The sequence below is a fragment of the Papaver somniferum genome, chromosome 9 (assembly GCF_003573695.1).
Source record: "Papaver somniferum cultivar HN1 chromosome 9, ASM357369v1, whole genome shotgun sequence".
In the NCBI taxonomy this organism is placed as follows: Eukaryota; Viridiplantae; Streptophyta; class Magnoliopsida; order Ranunculales; family Papaveraceae; genus Papaver; species Papaver somniferum.
Genome location: NC_039366.1, coordinates 145,687,042 through 145,695,629, shown reverse-complemented (window position 1 = coordinate 145,695,629; position 8,588 = coordinate 145,687,042). Strand labels below are relative to the sequence as shown.

Here is an 8,588-nt window from a genome sequence, read left to right as displayed (position 1 = left end):
GAATGTTGTGTTCTCATTCTACGAAGATATTGCACACCCACCAAGTGTATGATCTACCATCCCAATACTTTTTAAGTCGTTGGACAATAGATACGAAAATGGTGTTGGTATTGAAGAGCTTGGGATGACATTTCAGGGTAATAGTGGGTCTTGTAGTCTCATGTACAGTGACTTGGCACAAATGGTTCTATCTTTAGCCATGAAAGATACAAGCACTAAAACTTCTACTGCATTCATAAGGAAGTTACTGACTGGAGTTTTGGGAGAGTTAAATGATTTTTTAAAATCCAGTCAAGATGATCAAACAAAAAAGATTAACAACGTTTCAAGTGTATGCAATGAAAATAACCTTGGGGAAATAAGTATCCAACTTCCGGTGGGTGCTAACATAACAATACGAGATCCTATAAGGAAAAAAAGAAAGAATAAGAAGGTTGGACGAATCAACTCGCCGATAGAGAAACGTACTAAGAAAAGTCGGAGCAAATCAACAACAACAAAAAATAATGCAGGAAAGCTTCCCTCCAAGACCAAACCAGCAGTGAAGAAATCAACCAAGACTAATGTCAACAGGGAAAAAGAAGAGAAATGCCCAGTGCGAGCCAATAGAAAAAAAAGAGCAAAAAAAAAAAAAAACAGTTCTGGTGACGAAGAAAGCAATGAAAAAGAAAATTTTCCAATCAAGGTCCACTAATCCAGGTGTGTATAGTTGGTAACTAATCTTTTTTTTAGTTGTTATTATCTTTTTGTTCTCCTTTACTATGTTTGTTTAAAAATTTCATATGATTAATGCTTATACAGATATAGAAACTGTGTACCCCTTTGATACATAAGCAGAAGGAATATCTCATTTTGATTCAGAAGTTGAAGAATTAACCTCTTCCGCTGCCACCATACAACCAACTGCATTGGAGGTTGATACCCATGGCTTTCAAAATACAGCAACACTGAGCGGAATATTAATACCATTTTCAACACATGACAACATACAGGCAAGTAGCTCCAATCTCCAGCTAGATTTTGTGTATCAAGATAAAAGTGCTACCTCGTTGTCGATCCCTTACTGTCCACAACTTCAGGTACATGACCAAACCCTTGTCCACGAAATAAACTTCCTACTAGCTATTTCATGTGCATATAATGTCTTCGTTAACTGTATACTTCGTGTTTATTTAGGGACAAATTGCGGCGGAAGGTGAAAGAACCAACAATATTTTCGAAAATGTCCAGTCTGATCAGGTACTGTATATAATCTTGAAAACTTGGGGTATAATAATGATGGTGGATGATTTGCTTAACTGTATATTGTGTCCTTGGCTGCTTGATTTTCCTCCGAAACCGTTTTTATTGGCGTGCGATGTAAAAATAATTTTATATCTTAACATAATTTGGAACCTGAAATGCAAGTGCACATCAGAAGCCAGAAATTTTGTATGGATTTCTTTGCCTCTTTATATAACATTTGGTAATGGTGTACATATTGTCTCGGAGATTTTTAGAACTTATGATGGAACAAAGGTATCCGGTTGACTTGATAGCAACCTACAATATGAGTTGCAGAGATTACTCGGTTAGTAACACCTGATACTATCTTCGAAATGATAATTCTTATGCCCTTCTTTATTATCTCGAAATTCGTATATGCATTCTAACCGAACTATTAAATGTTTGCTTGCGACAGGTGAGCAAATAGAGATAATAGTGGCAAGTGGCAAGTAGCATCACCAACGGAGCAATTTCAACGTTTTTGTATAAAATGGCCAAAGCAAGAATAATTTGCAGCGGTGAATGTTTTGAAACTTTCGGAAGTATCAGACTTCAATAATTTTTTTATTCAAAACTTACAATTTCCGGCTAGAATAGGTAAAAACAACTTAATTTTGGTTCAAAAAGGATGTCTGTCACATGATCTGTTAACTGCGTGAAGCAAACTATTCTCATATGAATGCAAAGTTTTAACATTTCTGGTGTTTAATAAGGTAATCTAATACTGTTTTGCTTTGCGAAGTAAAACGGAGGGTATGAACACCCTTTAATTAGCTAGCTAGCTATACAATAGCTTACTTTGAGAAACTCTAGTGTTTACATACCATTTGAGGAACAAGTAGGAAAGCTGGAAAAAAAAAGTTGGAAAGAAGATGATGGGGTGTATCGTGTGTCAACCAAAACAGAAGAAGGAAGCCAAAACAGTTGACAAAATATACGAGACTTGAAAATACGGAAGTTACTTAAAAGTACGGTTGAATTTAGCTGTAGTCAAACTATGGTTAGCTGACATCACAAACCGCAAGATGTGTGGCCTTGGTGCTGCTAGATCATATTTGAAGCATAATCCAGTTAAGTATTTTTTTTTTGTTTTTTGTGAGGCCTAATCCTCTGGTTGATGAGTCGTGTGTAACCTTAAAAATGAACCGCAATCTGCAAATAAATACAGATCGACAAAAGCACCCTTCCTATTTCCTACTCGTACGAAAATTAGGAATTTGCTAACAAGAGTCCCAATCAGAATCGGTGAAATTTTTTCGGTATTGGCAAAAAGAAACGCAAATTATCCATCGCCTACTTATCTAAAATCCGACGGTCAAAAAACCATAAGAACATTCTAGAAATACAAAACATTATAAGTACTCGTTTCCAATTCCGTGCCTTCCCTAAACAAAGTTCTTTAAACAGAGCAAACTAAAACCCTAGCAATTCAGCATCTCCGATTCTTTTTAGCTATTACTTTTTAGTTTTATTCATCATACGATTGTAGAATGGAAGGGAAAGGTGAAGGACCAGCGATCGGAATTGATCTCGTTACAACATATTCATGTGTTGGAGTATGGCAACACGATCGTGTTGAAATCATCGCTAATGATCAAGTAAATAGAACCACTCCTTCTTATGTTGCTTTTACTGATTCTGAACATCTGATTGGTGATGCTGCGAAGAATCAGGTCGCCATGAACCCTATCAACACTGTTTTTGATAAGTGTTTCTGTTTTTCTCATTGAGTTTTGTGATTTTTTCCATGTTTCTTTATTTTATTTTGTTTGGTATGTTTGAGATATATTATTATGTAATGGTTAAGATGTTTCTGTGTTTTTTGATGATTAATCAGCGCCATGTTAATTAGAATTGCCGTGAAATTACATGTTGGTTAGATTTGGTTGTTATTTGAAGTTTCAATGTTTTGATCGCTTGGCTCTATAATTGATTTTCAATTCTTGGATCTATCCTAGGATGTTATATGTGTGAAACTTGTATTATAGTTATCCATTACCGTGAGTTATTAATCATAATTTCGCTGTCTCTCAAAAATAACTGTTGATGCTCTGTTTATTTTTTCTTCTCATATTCGAATATAGTTCCTTGTAATTAGGTTTTTTCTAATTGAAATTATTTTAGACGGGTTAAGTATGTCATCATATGTTATTGGGTCGGTTTTTCAATGGTAGATTTCCGATGGTATATTTAATTGCATCAGCTATCATGAATTGTATTCATTGTTGGTTGTTAGTAATGTCAATTGCTGTGTTTCTAAGTAATGCATGATGTTAGATATTAAGGATTTTCTTTAGCTTTATTGAACTTTGTTTGGTATTACTTTAGATGCAAAACGTCTTATTGGAAGGAGGCTCAGTGATCCCACTGTCCAGGGTGATATTAAGCACTGGCCTTCAAGGTTATTGCTGGTACTGCTGACAAGCCCATGATTGAGGTCTCATACAAGGGCGAGGTGAAGCAGTTTGCTGCTGAAGAAATCTCATCCATGGTCTTGATTAAGATGCGTGAGATTGCTGAGGCATACCTTGGTTCTACAGTTAAGAATGTTGTTGTTACAGTCTCTACCTATTTCAACGATTCTCAGCGTCAAGCTACAAAGGATGCTGGAGTCATTGCTGGTCTTAATGTTATGCGTATCATCAATGAGCCTACAGCTGCTGCCACTGCCTATGGTCTTGACAAAAAGGCCACCAGTGTTGGAGAGAAGAATGTTCTCATCTTTGATCTTGGAGGTGGTACTTTTGATGTGTCTCTTCTTACTATTGAGGAGGGTATCTTTGAAGTTAAAGCCACAGCTGGAGACACTCATCTTGGTGGTGAGGACTTTGACAACAGAATGGTGAACCACTTTGTTCAGGAATTCAAGAGAAAGAACAAGAAGGATATCAGTGGAAACCCCAGGGCTCTTAGAAGATTGAGAACATCTTGTGAAAGAGCAAAGAGGACTCTATCATCCACTACCCAGACTACCATTGAAATTGATTCTTTGTTTGAAGGTATCGACTTCTACTCCACCATCACCCGTGCTAGATTTGAGGAGTTGAACATGGATTTGTTTAGAAAGTGTATGGAGCTGGTTGAGAAGTGTTTAAGAGATGCCAAGATGGACAAGAGCTCTGTCCATGATGTTGTACTTTTTGGTGGATCCACCAGGATTCCTAAGGTTCAACAGTTGTTGCAAGATTTTTTCAACGAAAAGGAGCTGTGCAAGAGCATTAACCCTGATGAGGCTGTTGCTTATGGTGCTGCTGTCCAGGCTGCAATTTTGAGTGGTGAGGGAAATGAGAAGGTTCAAGAGATATTACTGTTGGATATTACTCCTCTATCCCTTGGTCTGGAAACTGCTGGAGGTGTGATGACTTTTTTGATCCCAAGAAACACCACCATCCCCACTAAGAAGGAGCAGGTCTTCTCTACATACTCCGAGAACCAACCTGGTGTCTTGATCCAAGTATTTGAGGGTGAGAGAACCATGACCAGAGATAACAACTTGTTGGGTGAATTCGAACTATCTGGTATACCTCCAGCACCCCATGGTGTCCCCCAGATCACTGTCTGCTTTGACATTGATGCCAATGGTATATTGAATGTCTCAGCTGAGGACAAGACAATCGGTCAGAAGAACAAGATCACAATTACTAATGACAAGGGTAGGTTTTCAAAGGAGGACATTGAGAAGATGGTTCAGGAAGCTGAGAAGTACAAGTATGAGGATGAGGAACACAAGAAGAAGGTTGAATCAAAGAACGCCCTTGAGAATTATGCCTATTACATGAGGAACACCATCAAGGATGACAAGATTGCCTCAAAGCTTGCACCAGAGGATAAGAAGAAAATTGAAGACGAGATTGAAGCAGCCATTCAGTGGTTAGACAGCAACCAGCTAGCTGAAGCTGATGAATTTGATGACAAAATGAAGGAGTTAGAGGACATTTGCAACCCCATCATTGCTAAGATGTACCAAGGTGCAGGTGCTGACATGGGCAGCGGCATGGACGATGATATTCCTTCTGCTGGTGCTGGCTCTTATGGACCTGGACCCAAGATTGAGGAGGTCGACTAATTTCCTTCTTGGAGCAATGAGGTCGATTCAGGGGAGTGGGTATAAGTCCTAGTTGGTATATTTTTGGTGTCCACAGAGTGTTGATTTTGTGGAAAAACTTCGGTTTATTTATTTTATGTATTGGTTTTCTTCTTGGATATTTTAGGATGATGATGATTATTTTCTGGTTAATTCATTTGTTTTCTTGTCGTCCATCAGTGATCCAGTTCTCAGTTTCTGTGTATTGTTGTGGTTCGGGAGTTGGCCTCTAGGCCTGTCAATATTTTTCCGATATCCGGTATCTTTCCGAGTATTCGAGATCCTATAGGATTTTATCCGTTTTATCGGATATCAGATATCAAATAGGGTATTTTATCGGATATTTCTTCCTTAACATATCGGAAACGGATTAGACCCCATCTAAAATGTTAATATCCGATATCCGATAGTATAGGAACTTATTTGTAATTTATCCTAATTTCGAGTCTAGTGTCGGATATTGTCGGATAAATATCCCATAAGTGTCAATTATGAAAATGTTTTACAAGGGTTTTTAAGCTTTTTTGTTATAACCGGATACTATCGGATATTTATCGGATACGCGACAGCTTAGCCTATCGGAATCGATATCTGATTTTGATATCCTATAGGATATTATCGGGTATCGAATATCCGATAGTGCTTAACATGTCGGATATCGGATTTCTAAATATCCGATGGATATTCTTCCATTGACAGGCCTATTGGCCTCCACTCATCCTACTCTTCTAACTTGGGTTTGCTGCCTAATCATGTTAAACATTGGAACTATATTTCCTTTTTAACATTGGTTAGTCTATTAAAGACCAAATCCTGAACTGCTGGGGGAAATCTGGATTTTCGTTATCCTTCAAACGGATTTTTCTTCGAAATCTGGATTTTTCTTATCCTGCATGAGTCCAGTATCATAGACTATGCTTTAATAACTGTAACCAGTGGATACGATTTGAATAAAAAATGTAGTCTCTGTAATCTATTTGTTTCTGAAAACTGTAACTAGGATATTATATATGCACTAAAAGTTCACTAGTTGTGAAGGGAATCAAACCATTCTTCAGTGACCAGGATTTCTTTTTTAATCACAAAATTAATTAGGAAAACGTTGCCTAATTTTGTACAAAATGAAGTGAAATAATCATTTAATTGATATTTACACTAGGGAAAGTGGATGCGACACTAATTTGTTCCTAGTTGTCGGTGTGACCGGCAACTGAGATTATTATTTTGGTAAGAGTCTAACAGTTATGCACCCACTATGAGTATGCCAAACGGCCAAATTCATATGCTTATATGTCAGGAATAACATATAGGCATACACGACAGAGTTTCCAGCGAGCGATAGAGAGTCCATCGCTCGATGGTCAAGCCAGCGTTCGCTGGTCATTAAAACGCCAGCGTTAGTCAAGCTGTCGCTCGACTCTCAGATCATCGCTTATTAGATCTTCATCCAACGGTTAGTATTCCCCCCCCCCCCCATAAATACCTAATTTCAATTTCATTTCAACTCACACCAGAATTTCTAAATCTCTTTAGAATTTCTCAATCTTCTTCTTCAAATCTAAAACAATGACACCTTCTCTACGATTCTTTTCATTTCTTGTAATATGGATTCACAATCTCAAAGCTCTAGCTTGACAAAGGCAAAGCTAGAAAAAACAAAGTTCATGGTGCAAAATACACCCTGATAGAGGATAAATACATTTGTCGTAATTATGTTTATTTTACCCAAGATTGTATCGATGGTGCACAACAACATGGTAACACCATGTAGGATAATATATTTTTGAAATATGAAGAACAAACCATGAACATCAATTCTCGTGATGCAAAAGGATTGGCAGAACACTTCATTGTAATCAACAAGGAAGTAGTCGCTTATGTTGCATTGATAATGCAAGCCAAGAGAACAGGCGAGGAGAGTGGTCAGAACGATGTTGATTTTGAAAGACAGGTTCGTTTAGATTGGCAGCGAAAACATGGTAAACAGTTCGCTTTCGAAAGTTGTTATCATATTTTGAAGGTGTTGAACAAATATAATCCAGATTTATTAATAACTAATCAACAAGTACCTGAAAGGTTACCATATAATTCCTCTCCCTCAACACCAAATTCAAATTCTTCACCAGATACTGCAAGAAACCCAAAAAGTAACTTAGTTTTTAATAATTATGATGATGGTAAGAAAAAATTGCCAGGGAGTAATAATGCAAGACTAGCTAGAAAATTAATTGAAGAAGGAGGGAGTTCCGGTGGATTTAACATGGCGGAGTTTATGGGACATCAAAAGACCGTCGAGAAGCAAAGAGCAGTTGATAGGAAATTTCAAAACAGGGAGAGTAAAAAAAGTCGACTTTCTCAAGAAAAATTTGGGTTTGACTATGATAAGTGTAACATCCTTCAAGCTAACACTTCAATTATGAACGCCTAGCAAAGACATGTGTAGCAAATTGAATTTGACAGAATTCAAGCACAGATTGAACAACAAGCTGGATTTACTAACAACAATGGTGATGATGATGATGATGATGATAGAACTGATGATGAGTTTGATGTAGTAGTTCCTCTAAATGATTGATGTATTAAATTAAGTTTTAATTTGAAGTATTGCATTTTAATTTGATATGTTGTTGTTGCATTCTATTTAATATTAGTTTGAAATGAAAAGTTGATTAATTTGAAATATTGTTGCTCATTAATTTTAAATAAGACTATTGCTCATTAACTTAACTAAAAATACATAACTTAAATAAAAATACATAACTTAAATTAAAATACATAACTTAAATTAAAATACATAAAACTTAAATTAAATTACGTAACTCATTGTCTTCCATGCTCCGCCCAAAGATTCAATCTCAGATCTTCTCTTAAACTGTCATACAAATTTCGGTTCTGAATGCAATTAGTCATTTGAGCATGATTCCTTGCAGAGACACCTCTTTGTGGTTTAATCTCCGGCCTAAACTCTTCATCTTCATAGTTAGTTCACTCTGGATTACGACGGGTTTCCTGAATTACCATGTTATGAAGAATTATGCAAGTGAGCATAGTCTTGTGCATTTCACGAGGACTCAACCCACGATATGGTCCACAAATGATAGCGAACTTCCTCTTCAAAATTCCAAAAGCGCATTCCACATCCTTCCTCGCTCCCATTTGGGCATCGTTAAAATGCCGTTATGAACGGCCTAATGCACCGGCAGGAGGCTGACGGTAGCATTGAACCAAGGTGGACCAT

The 8,588-nt window shown here is 37.1% G+C and overlaps 1 pseudogene; it reads left to right on the top strand.

The window, feature by feature from the left end:
- The first annotated feature begins 2,643 nt into the window (after positions 1-2,643).
- Positions 2,644-5,525, top strand: LOC113309760 (annotated as a pseudogene).
- The last annotated feature ends 3,063 nt before the right edge of the window (positions 5,526-8,588 follow it).